This window comes from Bombina bombina, chromosome 3 (genome assembly GCF_027579735.1).
Source record: "Bombina bombina isolate aBomBom1 chromosome 3, aBomBom1.pri, whole genome shotgun sequence".
Lineage (NCBI taxonomy): Eukaryota > Metazoa > Chordata > Amphibia > Anura > Bombinatoridae > Bombina > Bombina bombina.
The window spans coordinates 1,060,871,301-1,060,894,719 of NC_069501.1; the positions used below are offsets into that span (position 1 = coordinate 1,060,871,301).

General features: G+C 41.1%; 1 protein-coding gene across 2 annotated transcripts in view; it reads left to right on the plus strand.

The window, feature by feature from the left end:
* Positions 1–15,596: 15,596 nt before the first annotated feature.
* Positions 15,597–23,419, plus strand: part of RARG (retinoic acid receptor gamma) — a 431,518-nt gene continuing 423,695 nt past the window's right edge. The window contains exon 1 of one of the 2 annotated variants that reach the window (XM_053708315.1): positions 15,597–15,748. The gene's annotated coding sequence lies outside the window, so the exon portion shown is untranslated. Of the gene's footprint in view, positions 15,749–16,341; positions 16,586–23,419 lie in introns of those variants that run through there. The other variant, XM_053708316.1, reaches the window with a different exon arrangement.

A 23,419-nucleotide genomic window follows, 5' to 3' on the forward strand; every position in this document is an offset into this window, starting at 1 on the left:
TTCCCTTCTTGGGAACTATAATAGACTCCTTAGAAATGAGGATTTTTCTGACAGAAGCCAGAAAAACAAAACTTCTAGACTCTTGTCGGATACTTCATTCCGTTCCTCTTCCTTCCATAGCGCAGTGCATGGAAGTGATAGGTTTGATGGTAGCGGCAATGGACATAGTTCCTTTTGTGCGCATTCATCTAAGACCATTACAACTGTTCATGCTCAGTCAGTGGAATGGGGACTATTCAGACTTGTCTCCGAAGATACAAGTAAATCAGAGGACCAGAGACTCATTCCGTTGGTGGCTGTCCCTGGACAACCTGTCACAAGGGATGACCTTCCGCAGACCAGAGTGGGTCATTGTCACGACCGACGCCAGTCTGATGGGCTGGGGCGCGGTCTGGGGATCCCTGAAAGCTCAGGGTCTTTGGTCTCGGGTAGAATCTCTTCTACCGATAAATATTCTGGAACTGAGAGCGATATTCAATGCTCTCAAAGCTTGGCCTCAGCTAGCGAGGGCCAAGTTCATACATCAACCATCAGGGGGGAACAAGGAGTTCCCTAGCGATGGAAGAAGTGACCAAAATCATTCTATGGGCGGAGTCTCACTCCTGCCACCTGTCTGCTATCCACATCCCAGGAGTGGAAAATTGGGAAGCGGATTTTCTGAGTCGTCAGACATTGCATCCGGGGGAGTGGGAACTCCATCCGGAAATCTTTGCCCAAGTCACTCAACCGTGGGGCATTCCAGACATGGATCTGATGGCCTCTCGTCAGAACTTCAGAGTTCCTTACTACGGGTACAGATCCAGGGATCCCAAGGCGGCTCTAGTGGATGCACTAGTAGCACCTTGGACCTTCAAACTAGCTTATGTGTTCCCGCCGTTTCCTCTCATCCCCAGGCTGGTAGCCAGGATCAATCAGGAGAGGGCGTCGGTGATTTTGATAGCTCCTGCGTGGCCACGCAGGACTTGGTATGCAGATCTGGTGAATATGTCATCGGCTCCACCATGGAAGCTACCTTTGAGACGAGACCTTCTTGTTCTAGGTCCGTTCGACCCACTCCAGCTGACTGCTTGGAGATTGAACGCTTGATCTTATCAAAGCGAGGGTTCTCAGATTCTGTTATTAATACTCTTGTTCAGGCCTGAAAGCCTGTAACCAGAAAAATTACCACATAATTTGGTATATCTGTTGGTGTGAATCTGCAGGATTCCCTTGGGACAAGGTTAAGATTCCTAAGAGTCTATCCTTCCTTCGAGAAGGATTGGAAAAAGGATTATCTGCAAGTTCCTTGATGGGACAGATTTCTGCCTTGTCTGTGTTACTTCACAAAAAGCTGGCAGCTGTGCCAGATGTTCTAGCCTTTGTTCAGGCTCTGGTTAGAATCAAGCCTGTTTACAAAATTTGGACTCCTCCTTGGAGTCTCAACCTAGTTCTTTCAGTTCTTCAGGGGGTTCCGTTTGAACCCTTACATTCCGTTGATATTAAGTTATTATCTTGGAAAGTTTTGTTTTTGGTTGCAATTTCTTCTGCTAGAAGAGTTTCAGAATTATCTGCTCTGCAGTGTTCTTCTCCTTATCTGGTGTTCCATGCAGATAAGGTGGTTTTGCGTACTAAACCTGGTTTTCTTCCAAAAGTTGTTTCTAACAAAAACATTAACCAGGAGATAGTTGTACCTTCTTTGTGTCCGAAACCAGTTTCAAAGAAGGAACGTTTGTTGCACAACTTGGATGTAGTTCGTGCTCTCAAATTTTACTTAGCAGCTACTAAGGATTTCAGACAAACTTTGTCTTTGTTTGTTGTTTATTCTGGTAAACGGAGAGGTCAAAAAGCAACTTCTACCTCTCTCTCCTTCTGGATTAAAAGCATTATCCGATTGGCTTATGAGACTGCCGGACGGCAGCCTCCTGAAAGAATCACAGCTCACTCCACTAGGGCTGTGGCTTCCACATGGGCCTTCAAGAACGAGGCTTCTGTTGATCAGATATGTAAGGCAGCGACTTGGTCTTCACTGCACACTTTTTCTAAATTTTACAAATTTGATACTTTTGCTTCTTCTGAGGCTATTTTTGGGAGAAAGGTTTTGCAAGCCGTGGTGCCTTCCATTTAGGTGACCTGATTTGCTCCCTCCCTTCATCCGTGTCCTAAAGCTTTGGTATTGGTTCCCACAAGTAAGGATGACGCCGTGGACCGGACACACCTATGTTGGAGAAAACAGAATTTATGTTTACCTGATAAATTACTTTCTCCAACGGTGTGTCCGGTCCACGGCCCGCCCTGGTTTTTTTAATCAGGTATGATAATTTATTTTCTTTAACTACAGTCACCACGGTAACATATGGTTTCTCCTATGCAAATATTCCTCCTTAACGTCGGTCGAATGACTGGGGTAGGCGGAGCCTAGGAGGGATCATGTGACCAGCTTTGCTGGGCTCTTTGCCATTTCCTGTTGGGGAAGAGAATATCCCACAAGTAAGGATGACGCCGTGGACCGGACACACCGTTGGAGAAAGTAATTTATCAGGTAAACATAAATTCTGTTTTTAAAATAGTGCCGGCTTGTACTATTTACTCTGCAACAGAAAGTGATGAAGATTTCTGCTAAGAGGAATATGATTTTAGCACCAGTAACTAAAATCCATTGCTGTTCCCACGCAGGACTGTTGAATACCAGAGAACATCAGTTGGGGGGAACAGTTTGCAGGCTTAACTGCTTCAGGTATGATCAGTCATTTTTCTAACAAGACCATGTAATGCTAGAAGACTGTCAGAAATTCCCTCTGGGATAGGTAAGCCATTTTTCTTAGACTCTGTATAAAATGATGGCTTATATTAAGGGCTCTATGCTGGTTGACACTATTGTGGGCTTAATCGATTGCTTTTTAGCATGTTTTCACTATAAATAAGGTGTTTTTTCAGACTTTAAAACACTTTTGGGGTTTAATTTGCGCCTGGCACTTATTTGGACACCTAATCTAGTCAGAAAGGCCCCTCCACTCTGGAATGAAGAGGGAGGAGGCCTCATTTTCGCGCCTCAATTGCGCAGTTGTTTTGACTAGGCAGTTCATGCAGCTTCACGTGGGGAGTCCAGAGGCATCAGAAAAGACTTCAGAGAGGCTTATTTTCTACTTAAATAATCCATAAGGAAGGTAAAGACCACAGTAGAAGCTGTGGCATAGTACTGTAGTATTTTTAACCGGTTAACTGCTTTTATTAGCTCCGGTTTGGGCATTAAGGGGTTAATTGGTCTGAAAATTTGTGTGCAATCTTTTCAAAGCATTAAGACACTGTGGTGAAAATTTCATTAAAATCGGATGTTTATTTGATGTTTTTTTTGATGTTTCAGTAATAAAGTGTGCACTTTTATTATTTAAAGACTTATGTCTTTCCAACGTTCCCCCTTCTCCCCCGGCTAGTAGCCAGGATCAAACAGGAGAAGGCTTCTGTAATTCTGATAGCTCCTGCGTGGCCACGCAGGACTTGGTATGCAGACCTGGTGAATATGTCATCGGTTCCACCATGGAAGCTACCTTTGAGGCAGGACCTTCTAATTCAAGGTCCATTCGAACATCCAAACCTAGTTTCTCTGCAACTGACTGCTTGGAGATTGAACGCTTGATTCTAGCTAAGCGTGGGTTTTCGGGATCAGTTATAGATACTCTGATCCAGGCTAGAAAGCCTGTCACCAGGAAAATTTACCATAAGATATGGCGGAAATATCTTTGCTGGTGCGAATCCAAGGGTTACTCATGGAGTAAGATTAGGATTCCAAGGATACTATCTTTTCTCCAAGAAGGATTGGAGAAAGGTCTGTCAGCTAGTTCCTTAAAAGGACAGATATCTGCTCTGTCTGTTTTGTTACACAAGCGTCTGGCATCCATGCCAGATATTCAGGCGTTTGTACAGGCTTTAGTCAGAATCAAGCCTGTCTACAGACCTGTGGCTCCTCCATGGAGTCTAAATTTAGTTCTTTCAGTTCTTCAAGGGGTTCCATTTGAACCTCTACATTCCATAGATATTAAGTTACTATCTTGGAAAGTTTTGTTTTTAGTAGCTATTTCTTCTGCTAGAAGAGTTTCTGAATTGTCTGCTTTGCAGTGTAATTCACCCTATCTTGTGTTTCATACAGAAAAGGTCATTTTACGTACCAAACCTGGTTTTCTTGCAAAAGTGGTTTCCAATAAGAACATTAACCAGGAAATAGTTGTTCCTTCTCTGTGTCCTAATCCAGTTTCTAACAAGGAACGTCTGTTACACAATCTTGATGTGGTTCGTGCTTTAAAGTTTTATCTAAAAGCAACTAAAGACTTCAGACAAACATACGCCTTGTTTGTCGTCTATTCTGGCAAAGGAGAGGTCAAAAGGCGACTGCGACCTCTCTGTCTTTCTGGCTGAAAAGCATCATCCGGTTGGCTTATGAGACTGCTGGAAGGCAGCCTCCTGAACGAATTACAGCTCACTCTACTAGAGCTGTGGCTTCCACATGGGCTTTCAAGATTGAGGCTTCTGTTGAGCAGATCTGTAAGGCAGCGACTTGGTCTTCACTGCATACATTTGCCAAATTTTACAAATTTGATACTTTTGCTTCTTCGGAGGCTATTTTTGGGAGAAAGGTTTTACAAGCAGTGGGGCCTTCCGTTTAGGTTACCTGACTTGTTCCCTCCCTTCATCCGTGTCCTAAAGCTTTGGTATTGGTTCCCACAAGTAAGGATGAAGCCGTGGACCAGATATACCAATGTAGGAGAAAACAGAATTTATGTTTTCCTGATAAATTTCTTTCTCCTACGGTGTATCCGGTCCACGGCCCACCCTGGCATTTTAGTCAGGTTTAAATTTATTTTTGTAAACTACAGTCACCACTGCACCCTATGGTTCTCCTTTTTCTCCTAACCGTCGGTCGAATGACTGGGGGGGCGGAGCCTGAGCGGAGCTATATGGACAGCTCTGCTGTGTGCTCTCTTTGCCACTTCCTGTAGGGATTGAGAATATCCCACAAGTAAGGATGAAGTCGTGGACCGGATACACCGTAGGAGAAAGAAATTTTTCAGGTGAACATAAATTCTGTTTTTTATCTTAAATTAAATACATGCAGACACTATTGGGCGATTAACCTTTATTGGGGACTGATACGTTTTAGCCCTGGTGTATATATATATATATATATATATATACGCAATTCTTCCATCCCTCCAAGAATAGACGCTGTACTCACCGGGTCTTCAAGTAAAACGTCTCTTTATTCAATCAGTTTGACAGAATCTCATCCCCAAATGTTTCGGTACCGTTCTGGTACCTTTATCAATGGGACATCACAGTGCATAGAGCGGTATGTTCGTAACACATTCCCCTCTCCTATTTAAACCAATCGTTCCTAACACTTCTGGTCCGGCTGAGCCAATGATGTTCCACTGTGTCATCAGTCATACACGCCTACAGGTAAACAAAACCACATGGCTAATTACCATAGCCGATCAATGCGTACTGTGCGTGACCTATGTCACTAGTAAATAGTGCTGTCTCATGGGTAACAATCATCAGCTCAGAAGATAATGGAATCCTCCACCTAAAAATACTCTAATATAACAAACTAGGCTTCTCATTAACGCTGAACAACTTGCTATATACATTTGTTTAAAGCAACACACACATATCAAGAAAATAATCACTGGGCAGTGAAACCTTGCTCCAGCTTCCTGCTTGTTGAAATATAGTAGATAAATTTGGCAATGCTTGGTATGTCAGACAAACACCAGGGCAATGTTAGATCATGCGAAAATGTAACCTAGACCGTCCAATGTCAGGGTACCAGGAATCAGCCGGGATCAGGATCTAGGAAAACAGCAGAGTCAGGAACAAGCCAGGGATCAGGAACCTGAAGGGACGTCAGACAAGCCAGGTAATACACAGGAACTGGAACACAGGAACTAACAAACAAGTCTGAGACAACGCAAGGGCAAAAGCATACTGAACAGATGCCCTTTAAATAATAAGTGTGACATCATAATCATCAGACTGCAACCTGTCTTACACTGATGATGTGCACCAGTTTGGCCATAAGAGGGCACCCAGATGAGTGAGCAGCATTACACACTCTGCATCAGATTCAGTAAGAGAGGTAAGTAAATGGCAGCCAGCAGCAAATAGCAAACAAAGCAGGGTGAAACCCTGACAGTACCACTCACAGACAAAAAGCTTATTGGGGAAACGGCCATGGAAGGCATGGAGGAGGGGGGCGCATGAACATCAGAAGGGGAACCCATGAACACTCCTTCGCACCATATCCCCTCCAGTGAACCAAATACTGTACGCAACCCCTGGACATATGAGAGTCAATAATGCTGCTGACCTCATATTCTTCATGGTTGTCAACTGAGATAGGACGGGGACAAGGCAACACAGTGGTAAACCGATTACAAACCAATGGATTCAACAGGGAGACCTGAGAAACATTGGAGATGTGCATTGCAGGAGGAAGGTCAAGAGCGTAGGCAACAGGATTGACCCTTGGGGTATTCCAAAAGGACCAAAATAACGGGGAGCCAGTTTATTGGAAGGCACAGAAAGGTTAAAAATGCGGTTGGACAGCTAAACCCTCTCACCAACCTGGTAGGAAGGCGCGGGCAGACGCCTACGATCAGCCTGGAATTTTTGGCGCTGTATAGACCGATGAAGGCAATTCTGAATCTGCACTCATGTGGAACGAAGTTGCCGGAGATGCTCCTCCAAAGCCGAAATACCCTGAGACATGAATGAATCGGGCAACAAGGATGGTTGAAACCCATAATTTGCCATGAACGAGGATAACTGGGAGGAAGCATTAATAGCACTATTACAAGCGAACTCTACCCAAGGTAACAGTTCAGACCAATTATTGTGGTGATCTGAGACATAACGGAGGAACTGTTCCAGAGCTTGATTAGACCGTTCCGCAGCCCCATTGGATGAGAGAGATATGCCAAGGAGAAGGAAAGCTGGATCCCCATTTGAGCACAAAAGGAGCGCCAAAATCTAGAGACAAACTTCTACCCCGATCCAAGACTATCTCCTTGGGTAACCCATGTAAACGGAAGACCTCCTGGGCAAAAAATTGAAGCAAGTTCCTGAGCGGTAGGCAGCTTCTTCAAGGGAATGCAATGTGACATTTTAGAAAAAAACACCATTAGGATAACAGTATTGCCATTGGAAACAGGAAGCTTAACAATGAAGTCCATGGAAAGATGTGTCCAAGGAGGCTCACCATTAGCAATTGGTTGGAGAAGACCCACGGGAAGATGTCAAGGAGTCTGGTTCTGTGCACAGACTGAGCAGGATGCAACATAAGCAGCAACATCAGAACGAAGACCTGGCCAGCAAAATTTTCGAGTGACAGATCAAATCATTTGGTTCTTGCCCAGGTGACCTGCGGCTTTAGGATAGTGGTGTTAAATAGTTTAGTTTGAAGATTCTCATGTACAAAGCACTTACCACTAGGTTTCTCAGGAGGTGCATTGGTTTGTGCAGCCAGGATCTCCTCCCCCAAGGGAGAAGTCAAATTAGTAGGTATGGTGGCCACAATATGGTCAGGAGGTATAACTGGAGTAGGTACAGACTCCTCCTTGGACAGAGGCATCAGCTCTAACATTCTTTCTACCAGGCAGGTAGGAGATCACATAATTAAACCGAGACAAATATAGCGCTCACCTGGCCTGTCAGGGCAAGAAACTTTTTCTTCGGATAGATAAGTTAAATTCTTGGGGTCAGTAAGAATGAGCACTGGCACGCTAGTACCCTCGCAAAGATGCCAACATTCCTTGAGTACTAAAATTATGGCCAGTAATTCCCTGTCACCAATTTCATAATTGCACTCTGCTGGAGACAATTTCTTAGAGAAGAAACCGCACAGATGCAAGGAACCGTCAGGCGTTGGACGTTGAGACAAGAGGGCACCTACTCCAGTCTTAGAAGCATCAACCTTAAGAACGAAAGGAAAGACAGGGTTAGGATGAGCCAGAACTGGAGCGGCAGCAAAGACAGTCATATGACTCTCAAAGGCCTTAATGGCAGTAGGTGACCAATGGAGTGGATCATTCTCTTTACGGGTCTTGTCTGTGATAGGTTTGACCAAGGATGAAAAGTTTTTAATAAACTTTCTATAGTAATTGGCGAAGCCCAAAAAACGTTGAATAGACTGAAGGCTAACTGGGCAAGGCCACTGCAGAACTGCAGGTAACTTGTCAGGATCCATGGAGAACCCTGTAACGGAGATTACATGACCTAGGAAGGTTGCTTGAGTCTGATGGAACTCACATTTCTCGAGTTTACAAAACAGGCAATTCTCACGTAGTCTCTGAAGTACCAGTGTGACATCAGAACGTTGAGCCTCAAGTGTGGGTGAGTGTATGAGGATGTCATCTAAGTATAACACAACACACTGTTGCAACATATCTCGTAGGACATCATTAATAAATTCCTGGAAAAGAGCAGGAGCATTACATAGGCCAAAGGGCATTACATGGTGTTAAATGCTGTTTTCCATTCGTGGCCCTCCTTGATCCTAACGAGATTGTACCTTCCTCTCAAATATAGTTTAGAAAAGACCGTAGCTCCCCTGAGGTGGTCAAAGAGTAATGAGAGGAATAGGGTAAGCATTTTTAATGGTAAGGAGAGCAGGATTTGCGGATGATCCCCCGCAACAGAGCATCAGCAACATACTCCTCCATAGCGCAATTCTCTGCAACAGACAGAGGATAAACCCGGCCCCAAGGAGGAATGGCTCCGGGTTGCAGGCCTATGGCACAATCGTAAGACCGGTGAGGAGGCAAAGTACCATCACACACCTTGTCAAAAACATCTTGGAAGTCTCGGTACTCCTCTGGCAATTGAGATACCGAATAAGTGCACAGGACTTTGGCTGTTTTCCGAAGACAAGTGAAAATACATTTCGGAGACCATGACAAATTTCAGACCTGCACCAGTCAAGATAGTTATTGTGCTTTTGGAGCCAGGGATAACCCAGAACAACCGGAAAATATGGAGAGTTTTTCACCTTGAACTGGAGGGTTTCAAAATGGAGAGCCCCAACAGCCATGGATAACGGAGCTGTTTCGTGAGTAACAAGTGCGGGCTGAAGGGGCCTGCCATCAATGGCCTCAATAGCAAGCGGAATGGACCGAGGCAATACAGGAATGAAGTGCTGTGATACAAAAGCACTGTCAATGAAATAGTCTGCAGAACCGGAGTCAACAAGAGCCTGGGTGACTATGGAGGAGTCCACCCAGGAAAGGACAACCGTGACCAAAGGTTTCTCCTTTAGCGGTTCCAGCGACGAGGATAAACCACCCAAGGTCTACCCCTGACAGGACCTTAGGTGCGAGCGTTTCCTGGCCGTGTAGGACAATACTTTAAAGGGTGGCCCTGTAACCCACAATAAAGGCAGAGCCCCACCCTCCTCCTAAAGGCCCTCTCCGCCGTAGAGAGAGACTCAGAACCAGGAGGCAATGGAGGAGAGGGAGGCATGGGTGGGAGCAAAATTGTAGGAGTCAACGAAACAGGAGGCTTCCGCAAGCGCTCCTTGAAAGATGGCCTCTCTCTCTGAGTCTGATGTCAATTAGGATTAAAAAAGACACCAATGCTCTGAGATCCTCTGGTAAATCTCTGGAAGCAACTTCATCTTTAATCGCATCAGAGAGCCCATGAAAGAAAGCGGCAACACCTGCTTCATTGTTCCAACCTACCTCTGCGGCAAGCATACAGAACTCAATGGCATACTGAGCAATAGATCTCGTACCTTGCTGAATGGACATGAGTCGTTTGGCAGCAGAGGAGGTGCGAGCCAGAACATCAAATACCCTTTGAAAGGAGGCCACAAATTCAGGGTAATTAGAAATCACTGGTTTATTAGTCTCCCACAAGGGATTAGCCCAAGCAAGAGCTGTGTCAGAGAGTAAAAAGATGAGAACTCCCACCTAAGCTCTGTCAGAGGGAAACGCCTGAGGTAACATCTCAAAATAAATGCCCACTTGGTTCAAAACCCTCTGCACTGATTAGGATCGCCTCCATATCGCTGAGGTAGAGGTGCACAACCGGACATGCTCCTGGTAGGACAGGGTGCAGCAGCCGAAATAGGAACAACCATAACTTGTGGGACACTCTGATCCAAATGTGCAGTGCGAGTCAGAAACTTTTGCAGGGCTAGTACAAATTTATCCAAGCAGTGATCCTGTTCATCCATCCTGGAAATGATGGTGGGTGAAAGTGGATTATTAGCACCGTCAGGATTCATGGCCCTTGCGTAATGTCAGGGTGCCAGGAATCAGACTGAGAAGTGAAGTTCAAAAATAATCACACCTTTATTAATAACAAAAAATAATGAAAAAAGTCCACAAGCCAAGTGACAAGCCAAGAGTCAAAGCCAGAGCTTGTAGTCAGACGAGCCGAGTCAGGAGGCAAAGCGAGTAGTCAGATGAGCCGGGATCAGGAACTAGGAAAACAGCAGAGTCAGGAACAAGCCAAGGATCAGGAACCAGAAGGGACGTCAGACAAGCCAGGTAATACACAGGAACTAACAAACAAGTCTGAGACAACTCAAGGGCAAAAGCACACTGAACAGAGGCCCTTTAAATAATAAGTGTGACATCATAATCCTGGGACTGCAACCTGTCTCACACTGATGATATTCACCAATTTGGCCATAAGAGGGTGCCCAGATGAGTGAGCAGCGTTACACACTCTGCATCAGATTCAGTAAAAGAAGTAAGTAAAATGACAGCCAGCAGCAAATAGAAAACAAAGCAGGGTGAAACCCTGACACCAGTCATAGAGACATGTATTTTACAGAAAGACATTAAAGTCCAACTGTGTATTCAGTCCTTTGGCGGCTACGGTGTCCAAGCGATATATCCATTGCGTCTCAGTTTTTAGTAGTTTCTTGTGCCTATCACCACCCCTTTTTAGTGGTGGCACATAGTCAATCAGCATGGTCCTTAGGCTAGTGTCAGTGTGCCCTTCCTGTTAATAATGCCTGGCCACTGGTTGATCCAAAGTGCGCTTATTAATTGCTTCCCTTATGGCACAACAGTGGTTAGCCATCCTCTCGATGAATGTCGTAGAGGTCTTACCCACGTATACAAGAGAACATGGACAGGATAATATATAGATCACATACTCGCTTGTGCAGGTTAATCTGTGGTGGATCTTATATCTCCTACCCGTATATGGATGGTGAAATATAGGTCCTGTGATCATACTATTACAAGTTGTACAGTCCCCACATTTATAGCATCCTAACTTTCTTTTTTCATCAAACCAAGACCCTTTTTAGTAGCATCTAACTGGGTCTTTATGGACAAGAATATCTCTCAAGTTAGGAGCTTTTCTATACACCATCTGAGGAGCTTCTGTTTTTGTGAATGATAGTGATCTATCAGATTTCACTATGTCCCAATTCGATCAAATTCTCCATCACATTATGTAAAGGGTTGAATGCATTTATAAAATTCACTTTGTTCGTAGTGTTCCTTGTTTAAGAGGGATAGTTGATCATGTTGTGATACTTTTTCATAAGCTTTGTTTATATACATAGGCATGTATCCCCTCTCCTTCAACTTTTTCTTCATTGCTTCTTCTTGGTGTGCCCTGGTGCTGTCAAGCGTGTTATTATGTGCTACTCGCATGAGCTGAGAGGACATGACACTTTTTCTGATGTTTAGATGATGAAAACTGTGTGCTAAAAGCAGGGGTTTGAAATGTAATGTGGTAGCAAACCTCAAATCACCTTCATTTAAGTTTTTAAAGTTATTTAAATCTAGAAATGGAATGATGTATATATTATATTCATACTTAAAACGTATGGGTGAATCAAGCATATTCAAAGTATTAATCCAGGATACCAAAGTATCAGCTGTACCTCTCCAGACAAGGAGCACGTCATCTATATATCTAACATAAAATTTTATGTTCGATATAGAGGACGTGTTCATGATGTGAGTCTCATGTAAAGATTGGCATATATACGGGAGCGTTATTAGAGCCCATAGCAGTTCCTGCTACATGGAGAAAGAAATCTTTCTCAAACTTAAAAGTAGTTTTTTTTCTAGGCAAAAAGTTAGTAGCTCTGGTAGAAAATCTATGGGGAATTCCGCATATGCCAATGATGTACTCAGCATGGACCTAACAGCCTGCACCCCTTCAGAGTGGGGGATCACAGTATATAGGCTGTCTACGTCCATAGTGACAAGTAAATCATCCTGTTCCAATTAATAAGCGCACTTCGGATCAACTGGTGGCCAAGGACTTTTTACAGACAGGACACACTGCGGCTAGCCTAAGGACCATGCTGATCGACTATGTGCCACAAGAAACTACTAAGAACTGAGACGCAATGGATATATTGCTTGGACACGGTAGCCCCCAAAGGACTGAATACACAATTTGACTGTAATGTCTTTTTGTAAAATACATGTCTCTATGACTGGACAGTCTAGGTTACATTTTTGCATGATCTGACATTACCCTGGTGTTTATCTGACATACTAAGTATAGCCATATTTATCTATTTGTGTGTGTTGTTTTAAACAAATGTATATAGCAGGTTGTGTAGCATTAATTAGCAGCCTAATTTGTTATATTAGAGTATTTTTTGGTGGAGGATTCCGTTATCATCGGAGTCAATGATTGTTACCCAGGAGACGGCACCATTTACTAGTGACGTAGGTCACGCACAGTATGCAGTGATAGGCTATGGTAATTAGCCATGCGGTTTTGTTTATCTGTAGGCGTGTATGACTGATGACACAGTAGAACATCATTGGCTTAGCCGGACCGGAAGTGTTAGGCACAATTGGTTTAAATAGGGGCAGGAAATGTGTTACAAACATACCGCTCTATGCACTGTGATGCCCCATTGACAAAGGTACCAGAAACGTTTGGGGATGAGATTGTTTCAAACGGATTCAATAAAGAGACGTTATACTTAAAAGTGAAGTGGTATAGAAGAATTGTGTGTATACTTCAATATGCAGCACCCCAGTGGTTGCCATTTGGATTAGTGAGTGCACCTGATACAGACTATTGTAATAGCGTTTGTAATGTGTCCGTCTGTGATACAGTGAAGTTGCATCCCGGTGGATTCCGAAAATGTCAAGGTGGTGAAAGAATCCACCTTCTGTGGATTCTTTCACCACCCTGTCATTTTCAGAATCTACCCAAAGCCTTAAAAAAAAATTCACGCAACCGCCTGCACAAAATAACGAAAAAACAAGTAACCACCCAGGCCTTTTGTAGGGCATTGCAAAAGGGCCTTTTGTAGGGCATTGCCCTAAGTTAAACAGCTCTTTTACATTTTAAAAATTACTAAACCCCCCTAACAGTAAACCCCCCCCCACAAACCAAACCCCCCAAAATTAAAAAACTTACACTAAAAAACCTAAACTACCCATTGCCCCTAAAGGGGCATTTGTATGGGCATTGTCCTTAAAAGGGCATTCAGCTCGTTTACTGCCCTTAAAATGGCAATCAGCTCTTTTCCAGCCCAGTAAATCACTAATCTTAAAAAAAAAAAAAAAATCATAACACTAAGCCCCAAATAGGTACTCACCTTTCCTGAAGTCTGGCGGAGGTCTTCTTCCAGGCGGCTCCATTATCTTCTATCTTCATCCGGAGTGAAGGCAGTGCAGAGCGGAGGTGCGGAGCTGGCTTACCTGATGCGTGGATCCTCAGCGACAGTCCTCAACAGCGGCGGTCCTCAACTGTGTGGAGGCTCCTCTTCATGCGATCGTCCGTCACACACTGAAGATTAATTGCAAAGTACCCCATATTTATTGGGACATCTTGCATTCCTATTGGCTGAAATTTTGAAATCAGCCAATAAGATGAGAGCTACTGAAATCTTATTGGCTGATTTGAACAGCCAATAGGATTTCAGTAGCTCTAATCAGTAGCTGATTTCAAAATGTCAGTTAATAGGAATGCAAGGTACCCCAAATTGATTGCGGTACCTTGCATTCAATCTTCATTGTACGACGGACATCAGATGAAGAGGAGCCTCCATGCTGCTGAGGACCGCCGCCGCTGAGGATTCACACATCAGGGAAAACCGCTCCGCACCTCCGCTCCACACCGCCTTCGTCCCGGATGAAGAAAGAAGATGATGAAGCCGTTAGGAAGAAGACCTTCTCTGCCGGACTTCAGGAACGCTTAGTACCTATTTGGGGCTTAGTCTTGGGCTTTTTTTTATTTTTTAGATTAGTTTTTTGGGCTGGAAAAGAGCTGATTGCCCTTTTAAGGGCAGTATAGGAGCTGAATGCCTTTTTAAGGGCAATGCCCATACTAATGCCCTTTTAGGGGCAATTGGTAGTTTAGTTTTTTTTAGTGTTAGTTTATTTTTATTTTGGGGGGTTTGGTGGGTGGGGGATTTTACTGTTAGGGGGTAATTTGTAATATGTTTAGGTAAAATAGCTGTTTAACTTAGGGCAATGCCCTACAAAAGCCCTTTTAAGTTTTAATTTAGTATTAGATTAGGGGGTGTTTTTATTTTTGGGGGGATTTTTTATAGGAATATTAGTTTAGGTTTCATTTTTTTATTTTGGATAGCTTTGTTTATTTTTTTCTGTAATTTTACATTTTTTATTTTGTGTAATATTAGGTTTGGAGTTTGTAGTTTTTTTTAAATAGACTGCTCTCTGGTCAGGCTTATCCCCTAGTATATATATATATATATATATATATATATATATATATATATATATATACACACACACACACACAGTATTGTACTGTGCTTTTATCTTTGTTACCCATGGACAGCGTTGCGGAATCTGTTGGCGCTTTATAAATAAAGAATAATATATATATATATATATATATATATATATACTGTGTGTATATATATAGGAGTATCCTCTCTGCACTAGGGTAAGTCCTGGGGATAGCTCTCCTTCCTCAAACCATTTTTAAGAAATCCAGTAAATGCTAGTCTTTTTCTACATCATTTATATGAAAAAGAATAGTACAAGGAAAGAAAACAAAAACATTTTCCAGACGTTTTAAGTAATGGATCCAGTCAAAAAATGTAGTGCTACAAAGGCATTACATTTTTAGTAGACTCAGCTATCAGGTTCCCTGATTAAATTACACATCACAAACACTATAACACACACACTATACATAACACATGCACACTTCACACGCACACTATACACTGAACTTGTACACTATACACATTTTACCCAACATACACACACACACTAACTCTTGCTTTGTAACACACACACACTACACAATACATGCAAGCTATACACTACACACACACTTTACACACACTATACAGTCACACTCAACACATGCACACTACACACACTGTACATAACTTACACACACAACATACACACACATACTATAGACAACATACACTATACACAACACACACACACTACACATTTACTAACGCTTGGTTGGGGAGCTTGTATGTATGTACACTGTCTTAAAAGTAAGAAAGTCAGTATTCAAAAGGAGGCAGGAAAAATAGTACACTTTTCCATGTTTTCCACTGAAATTCATTCTGTGGTTTATGAAGAGAAAAAATGTGCTTTATATTTTGTGAGTGGAGTCACATGACCTGGGTTATGAATAGCAGATTGTAATGAGTTGGTAGTGTAAGTAGGAGAGGAGGCGAGAGCACACACACACACATATACACACATGTATGCTGTCTGCTGTGTGAGGGACAGACACTAGCAGACACACAGGTATGTGTGCTGATCTTCTCTGCTGGAACAAGGTGAGCATTTTCTTACTCAGCACTAATGTCTTGTGTTAGAGGTGCTCTTGTATTGTTTTCTTATTGGGGGATTTTACAGAGAGGAGGAAATATTTCTCATCTCAGGAAGTTAGTAGAGTTTTTTTCTTCTTTAATTGAACCCGGCTGGTGCCCTTTCCATGTCCACCTCCTTCACGTTCTTTCCTCTCCTGTTCCCCTGGTCATTTCTGCCTTCTGTGATCAGGAGCCGGGGCAGAACCTCTCTTGACACGTTGCCTTTTTGTTTGGCAGAGGAAGGGCAGAGGTCATGGCTGTCAACTCTCCCTGTCTAGCTTACTCGCCGTCTCTCTGTTTTGCTTATTTTCATTTCTTTGATTGTGTTTTGCTCTTTCAGCTGTTCATTGACTTGATCTAATCCTTGCTTTTGTTGATATATATATACATATATTTTTATATATATATATATATATATATATATATATATATATAATTTTTTTCTGTCTTCTTTAATTATCACTTTTTTCTTCCTTATCGTTTTCTTTATCTCTTTATTTTCTCTTGGTTTTCTACCACTCTGTTTCTTAGTGTTTCCTTTCTCCTTTATTCTCTGCTTTGTATACCGTCCTGTTTCTCCTCATTCTTCCCTCATTTACCTCACAGTGTCCTAAGATGCTGTAAACGTTTCTAGCCGACTTGAATTGTGGTTTCCTGGCGTCTGTTTAACTCTTTGTCACTGCTGATAGACTAAGTATCTTAGCAAGAAATTACTAGCGTGCCAGTCTTAGATTTTGTTAGGTGTAGCTCAGACATTACAGGGAACACAATACAGTATAAACCACAAGACAGAAGCAATACCAGGTACTTTTCCTCATTCTTTTCAATGCTAAAGTTTTCACTGTTCACATTTCCTCCTTAATTTACTCCATTTCTGTCTGCTTCTTTGTATTTTTCCTAATTCATTTTCTATCATTTTCTCTCTAATTATAACCTCACTTTTAACCCTTTGGCTTACCGCAGAATACATTGCCATCCCTGTCTCCGTCACAGTGTGACTCTTAGATATCAGTTTTCATTATTTTTTTTCTAGCAGGTTTGTTTATTGATTTCTCTGTGCTGAACATTTTTTTGCCTTTTGTCACAATTTTAAAAGCTCTCCACTTACAAAGAACCTTGTAAATTACAACTTTGTTAACCCTTTGTCTACTGGACAGACAGCTGGCTGCTTTTCTCAAATTCTATACATGAACTTGCATAGGTAAATTACCTAATTCCGCACATAAGCCCCAGAGAAAAATACCTTTATTAACCTCATGCTGGCTGAGTCTACAATATAACAACAATGTCCCTCTGTTACTTTTTTGCCTTGCAGAGCATACTTGCCAGAAATATTTTAATAAACATTGCGTTGTTAACCACGATCATGCGAGAAACAAACTACTAAACATTACTTGATTAATCCCTCCAAAAGCCAGAAAGTTGTAATGATCAGTTTTATTACTGTCAGAAAATTAGAATGACTGTTGCTACATTAACTTTTTACATGCTGGAATGCTATATTAGTTTATATTCACTAGCTTCTCTGCCAGAAAGACTGACCCAGTTAACATTTCCCATGAAGCTGACAGAAAATAGAAGCTTAAGAGTTAATACTAATAGCACCGTGGCATAATTCTTTTGTTATCAGTTTGAATAATTGTGTTATACTATATTTTGTATATACTGGCACTTTATTACATTTTGTCTACAGCTTTCCTAGGTAGAGCTTGCAGTGTATTACTCCTGTTACAAATATCCCCAGGATGCAGTTCTTTTAAATGCCAGTAGGAGTCCCCACTACCATATATCATTTTTTACTCTCTTTTTAATATTTTTATTGGGGAGGAGGAGGGAGAAAGGGTGTTAAGGGGAATAGGAGGTGAGATGAGGTGAAGTCAGAGGAAAGGTTGGCAGAATAAAAACAGTACCCTTTCCTGCTCCTCCTCTTACCCCCCAGGGCATCATCTGACTGGGGCTCTGTGATATTTGTGTGTGGTACCGCGGGAGGATGCTGGCAAACGTAATGGGGACTAGGGAAGAGCGGTGAAATGATGCTGTGATGTGGTTAAGTAACCACAGTGTTGGTTTCTCTATTGAAGATGCTAGATTAGAGGGAGGGTAACATTAGTGGTAGGAATATTTGCTTATTTCGTCTCGAAGAAACGCTTTAAGTGACAATTGCATAAATACTATGATATCATTTATTTGTATCTCTTTTTTTACCCACCGCTGGTGTAAAAATTTATTTTGGGTCATATTATAAAAGATCTCACTGTCAGGGTTCATCACTTCATGCTTAAGTCAGTTTGTGTGTACAATTACTATGTCATTTTGTGTGCGTGTGTGTTTACATGCCAAAATTAGAGTGTTGTCCATATGTATTAAATAAAAGCTTCTGATTTGTCTTTGACAAGGGTATTGATTCACTCAATTTTTTTTTGGTATCTGAATCACTGGATTAACAAAGATAATCAATGCACACACACACAGGTGTGTGAGTATAAATATTAGTTATTATTAATTATCATTTACATTGTTTATTGGAGAGCTCTCTAGCAGTTCCATAGTGCACTATGGTATAATTCATTTTCCTTGATATTTGGTCGCTGTGACAGTAATAAATTGCCATTTGTGTTCTCAACATTTACTATATTTTGCTTCTGTTTCCTTGGTGGGTACTTGCTTTTTGCCAGCTTCTATATCATATATTTTCTATAGGGATGATGTTGTGCTTGATAGGATAGTCTGTAATATTCTATTGCCACGTGTATATATATATATATATACACATACATAGACTATATATTCCTAGCTAGTAAAATACTACTCTTTCTTCTTGGGGCTAGTGGAAATTGTCATTATATATATATATATATATATATATATATACACACACACACAGTATGCCCCCCCCCAAATGAAACGAGTTCCCCTGTAGAGTGATAATGTGATAAATCACCAAAAAGCTGAACAACTTATCTAAATTTTAACCGTAGTGTAGTAAATAGAAGTTCTAAATATTTATTAATTTTAGCATTGCATTGCAGTTGTAGTGTTTTATCAGTGTTTTGTTCTCTCAAAATTCAAGGATGATGTTAAAGTCTTGGGGAATTTTGTAAAAATTCTTAGCATGCAAGTAGAATGAATGATTGTTTAAAGGGCCACAATAGTCAAAAAATCAGCTCTAATTCATTAGAGCATATCATTTTAAGACTATCGGACCTGCACTACGGTGTGTTTAACCTCTGCAAAAGGGTTAAGCACATAGTAGAATGACCACTTGGGACCTGTGGAGCACTGCTGATCCAATTATTGGATTAGAGGCGGGTGCTTCTACTGTGTGTTAATCATTGTAGGGGTAAACACACAGTAGTGCAGAATTGATAAGTCTTCAAATGATATTCTCTAACTAATTAGAGAATGTCATTTATTGACTATTATGGCCGTTTTCTTGCACTGCTGATCAGTTTGCCTAGTGCACTAAACTTATATGTTTGTGTCATAAATTTCTGGAGTTTAAATAACTTTCACAATGTACCACCTTTCCATATACACTTTCTGCCATAATCGTAGCTTCGCTCAGTTTCAACAATAACCATGACCAATAGTGAGCTCCTTTTCATATTCAGGGCTGTATAGCATAGCATGCACAAAACCTGGCACGTGTAGGCCATTTTATGAAAAATATTTTTCCTACAGCATTATAATGCAAGGCAACTGGTTACAAAGATGACATGGTTTACCGTCTTTCAACTGACATGTTTAAACACTTAAATCCAATTTACTGTTATTCAAACTGTTGATTGCAGTTTGAATAAATGTGAATATCATTATTGCAGCTGCTATGATTACGTAATGGATTCCATTATGTAGCATTGTAGGACATACAATTATGTTTCTTAGAAGCACGTCACGCTGCCTCATATGAAAGCGTATATAATTATGCAGCACGCAAATTAGTTGTACATCCTGACCTCATCACCTGGTGATCCTTGCCACACCTTGAGCGCATGTATTTTTTTTATGCAGTATAATCATTTTTGTAATTTATTTAAATTATTTATAGGAGTTCTTGCTCATAATATGCCTGGCAAGATCATAAAGGTATTTTCTTGGGAATGCTTCTTTTTTCCTAGTATATACATGAGGTACATCCTATATGATTTATTTGCAGTGTCTCTAAAAGACTCACTGTAAAATTCAAAAACATTAATTAATTTTATATCATGAAATAGAACACTGAAAAAATAATACTGGAGAAACCAACTTTAAAAAAACCTTTATCAAGACTCATATTTTGCTGTGCAGACCTGAACCCCCCCCCTCTCTCTCTCTATTTCTTGCTCTCTCCTTCATCCTTCTTTCTTTTTCTTCTTCGTCCTCTCTCTCCTTCATCCTTCTCTCATCTCTCTCCCTTGTCTCTCTCTCCTTCGTCCTCTCCTTGGTCCTTCTCTCTCTCTTGTCTCTGTGTCCTTTGTCCTTCTCTCTCTTGTCTCTCTCCTTCATCCTCCTCTCTCTGTCTTGTCTATCTCTCCTTCCTTCTCTCTCTCTTGTCTCTCTCTCCCTTATCCTTCTCTCTCTCTGTCTCTTGTCTCTCTCCTTTGTCCTTCTTTCTCTTGTCTCTCGCCTTCATCCTTCTCTCTCTGTCTTGTCTCTCCTTCCTTCTCTCTCTCTTGTCTCTCTCTCCCTTGTCCTTCTCTCTGTCTCTTGTCTCTCGCCTTCATCCTTCTCTCTCTGTCTTGTCTCTCCTTCTTTCTCTCTCTCTTGTCTCTCCCTTGTCCTTCTCTCTCTCTGTCTCTTGTCTCCTTCGTGCTCTCTCGTGTCTCTTTCCTTCTTTCTTCTCTCTCCTTTCTCTCTCGTCTCTCCTTTGTCCTCTCTCTCTCTCTCTCTCCTCTTTCTCCTTGTCTCTATCTCTCATTCTCTCATCTCTCTCCCTTGTCTCTCTCTCCTTCGTCCTCTCTCTCCTTGGTCCTTCTCTCTCTCTCTCTCTCTCTCTCTCTCTCTCTCTTGTCTCTGTGTCCTTTGTCCTCTCTCTTGTCTCTCTCCTTCATCCTTCTCTCTCTCCTTCTTTCTCTCTCTCTTGTCTCTCTCTCCCTTGTCCTTCTCTCTCTCTGTCTCTTGTCTCTGTGTCCTTTGTCCTTTTCTCTCTTGTCTCTCTCCTTCATCCTTCTCTCTCTGTCTTTTCTCTCTCTCCTTCCTTCTCTCTCTCTTGTCTCTCTCTCCCTTGTCCTTCTCTGTCTCTTGTCTCTCTCCTTCGTGCTCTCGTGTCTCTTTCCTTCTTCTCTCTCCTTCGTCCTCTCTCATCTTTCCTTTGTCCTTCTCTCTCTCTCTCCTCTTTCTCTCTCCTTGTCTCTATCTCTCTCATTCTCTGTCTCTTTGTGTCTCTCTCTCATTCTCTCCTCTTCTCTCATTATCTCTATCTTCTCTCTATCTCTGTGCTGTAGAACAATCAATCAGTAGCGGCCCTAGTACAAAAAATGATTTGCCCACCCATAGGTAACTAAGTAGTAAGCAATAGTTTTAATAATTTAACCGCAAACAAATCATCAGTGTAAATATCTAATTTATTTTACCCTTAGTTTTTGATTTTTCAATTTTACAACAAAAAATACAATGAAACAACAAAACACAATATATATATAAAATAACACAAAAAAAAACAAAGTAAATAATTCAATTACCATTAGACTGATTTTATTTTATTAATCTTTGGCTCTTTATTTACATTCTAATATCCATTTGTAATTATTTTCAAAAGATAAACTAAATGTTGTTTATTGTCCAGAGGGCAACAACATTGTTCGTCGCTACTAAACAAACAAATATATGCATTAATCTGAAGGAAAATTTATCGTTCCTTCTTACATTTCACTTGCATTTTTGATTGCCCTGTTTGGTGATATTATGAAAAGGAAAGCTGCAAAAGAGATTGTCAAGTGTCCAAACAGAGCACTACATAAAACAGATTACTGCTGACCTAAGAATCACAGGTTTAAAGGGGCAGCGTACACTAAATTTTTCTCCCCTATAATTTATTCCCAATTATACATTTTACCTGCTGGAGTGTATTAAATTGTTTACAAATAGCTCCTTTACCTTTATTTCAGCATTTGAAATAGCTGTGTTGTTGTTGTTTTTTTGCGGTATCCCAAACTCTTCAAGCCCCCACACCCCAACCAACAATAACAACAAAATTAAAAACAAAAAGTGAACCTTCTGTTTTTGATTAAAGAGATTCTAAGTGGAGATGTACAGTATTTTTTCTAATTGTGCTTCTATGAAGGTGACACACTGAGTTTACATTTCCAATTTCCATTAAAGGGACATAATACTCATATGCAAAATCACTTGAAACTGATGCAGTATAACTGTAAAAAGCTGACAGGAAAATATCACCTGAGCATCTCTATGTAAAAAAAGAAGATATTTTACCTCACAATTTCCTCAGCTCAGCAGAGTAAGTTCTGTGTAAAAAAATTATACTTCAGCTGCAGGTAAAAAATGAAGAAATGAACTGCAGCCAATCAGCATCAGCAGTGCTGAGGTCATGAACTCTTTTACTGTGATATCATGAAATTTTACTTAACTCTCATGAGATTTCATTGTAAACTTCCTTAACCCCTTAATGACCGGACCATTTTTCAATTTTCTTACCCTTAATGACAATGGCTATTTTTACATTTCTGCAGTGTTTGTGTTTAGCTGTAATTTTCCTCTTACTCATTTACTGTACCCACACATATTATATACCGTTTTTCTCGCCATTAAATGGACTTTCTAAAGATACCATTATTTTCATCATATCTTATAATTTACTATAAAAAAATATAAAATATGAGGAAAAAATTGAAAAAAAACACACTTTTTCTAACTTTTACCCCCAAAATCTGTTACACATCTACAACCACCAAAATACACCCATTCTAAATAGTTTCTAAATTTTGTCCTGAGTTTAGAAATACCCAATGTTTACACGTTCTTTGCTTTTTTTGCAAGTTATAGGGCAATAAGTACAAGTAGCACTTTGCTATTTCCAAACCACTTTTCTCTTGTTAAGTGTATCCAGTCCACGGATCATCCATTACTTATGGGATATTAACTCCTCCCCAACAGGAAGTGCAAGAGGATTCACCCAGCAGAGCTGCTATATAGCTCCTCCCCTAGCTGCCATTACCAGTCATTCTCTTGCACCCAACGAATAGATAGGATGTGTGAGAGGACTGTGGTGATTATACTTAGTTTCATACCTTCAATCAAAAGTTTGTTATTTTATAATAGCACCGGAGTGTGTTATTCCTTCTCTGGTAGAATTTGAAGAAGAATCTACCTGAGTTTTTCTATGATTTTAGCCGGAGTAGTTAAGATCATATTGCTGTTTCTCGGCCATCTGAGGAGAGGTAAACTTCAGATCAGGGGACAGCGGGCAGATTAATCTGCAAAGAGGTATGTAGCAGCTTATTATTTTCTGACAATGGAATTGATGAGAAAATTCTGCCATACCGATATAATGTAAACTCAGCCTTAAATGCAGTAGCAGCAACTGGTATCAGGCTGTCATGTATGTATATTTTACACTTCAGTATTCTGGGGAATGGCACTTCACTGGAATTATACTGTATGCATAAAACTTTAGCCTAATTTGCAGGGACTAGCAAC